Source organism: Nematolebias whitei, chromosome 16 (genome assembly GCF_014905685.2).
Source record: "Nematolebias whitei isolate Nwh7 chromosome 16, NemWhi1, whole genome shotgun sequence".
Classification (NCBI taxonomy): Eukaryota; Metazoa; Chordata; class Actinopteri; order Cyprinodontiformes; family Rivulidae; genus Nematolebias; species Nematolebias whitei.
This window is the reverse complement of record NC_056513.1, coordinates 39,058,776-39,059,928: the sequence shown is the minus strand read 5'-3', so window position 1 is coordinate 39,059,928 and position 1,153 is coordinate 39,058,776. Positions and strand designations below refer to the sequence as shown.

Genomic DNA, 1,153 nt, shown 5'->3' with positions numbered 1-1,153 from the left:
CTGTAGTTGTAGCTGCGATTGTTTTGCTCTAGTTGTAGCTGCGAGTGTTTTTCTGTAGTTGTAGCTGCGAGTGTTTTGATGTAGTTGTAGCTTCGAGTCTTTTGCTGTAGTTGTAGCTGCAACTGTTTTGCTATAGTTGTAGCTGTGATTATTTTGCTGTAGTTGTAGCTGCAATTTTTTCTGTAGTTGTAGCTGTGAGTCTTTTGCTGTAGTTGGAGCTGTGAGTGTGTTTCTATAGTTGTAGCTGTGAGTGTTTTTCTATAGTTGTAGCTGTGATTGTTTTGCTCTAGTTGTAGCTGCGAGTGTTTTTCTGTAGTTATAGCTGCGATTGTTTTGCTCTAGTTGTAGCTGCGAGTGTTTTTCTGTAGTTGTAGCTGCGAGTGTTTTGATGTAGTTGTAGCTGCGAGTGTTTTGATGTAGTTGTAGCTTCAAGTCTTTTGCTGTAGTTGTAGCTGTGATTGTATTGCTGTACTTGTTGCTGCGATTGTTTTGCTATAGTTGTAGCTGCGAGTGTTTTTCTGTAGTTGTAGCTGCGATTGTTTTGCTCTAGTTGTAGCTGCGAGTGTTTTTCTGTAGTTGTAGCTGCGAGTGTTTTGATGTAGTTGTAGCTGTTAGTATTTTGCTGTAGTTGTAGCTGTGATTCTTTTGCTGTACTTGTAGCTGCGAGTGTTTAACTGTAGTTCTAGCTTCAAGTCTTTTGCTGTGTTTGTGGCTGCGAGTCTTTTGCTGTAGTTGTAGCTGCAAGTGTTTTGCTGTAGTTGTAGCTGCGAGTGTTTTGCTCTAGTTGTAGCTGCAAGTGTTTTGCTATAGTTGTAGCTGCGAGTCTTTTGATCGATTTGTAGCTGTGAATCTGTTGTTTTTGTATTTGTAGCTGTAGTTGTAGCTGCGAGTGTTTTGCTGTAGTTGTACCTGCAAATGTTTTGCTGTAGTTGTAGCTGTGAGTCTTTTGTTCAATTTGTAGCTGAGAGTCTTTTGCTATAGTTGCAGCTGTAGTTATAGCTGCGAGTCTTTTGCTGTAGTTGTAGCTGCAAGTCTTTTACTGTAGTTGTAGCTGTGAGTCTTTTGCTGTAGTTGTAGCTGCGATTGTTTTGCTATAGTTGTAGCTTCGAGTGTTTTGATGTAGTTGTAGCTGCGAGTGTTTTGATGTAGTTGT

General features: G+C 40.3%; 1 protein-coding gene across 1 annotated transcript in view; it reads left to right on the top strand.

Moving 5' to 3' along the window:
• Positions 1–1,153, top strand: part of LOC119422511 (4-hydroxy-2-oxoglutarate aldolase, mitochondrial-like) — a 107,517-nt gene that overhangs the window by 46,981 nt on the left and 59,383 nt on the right. The window lies entirely within an intron of this gene.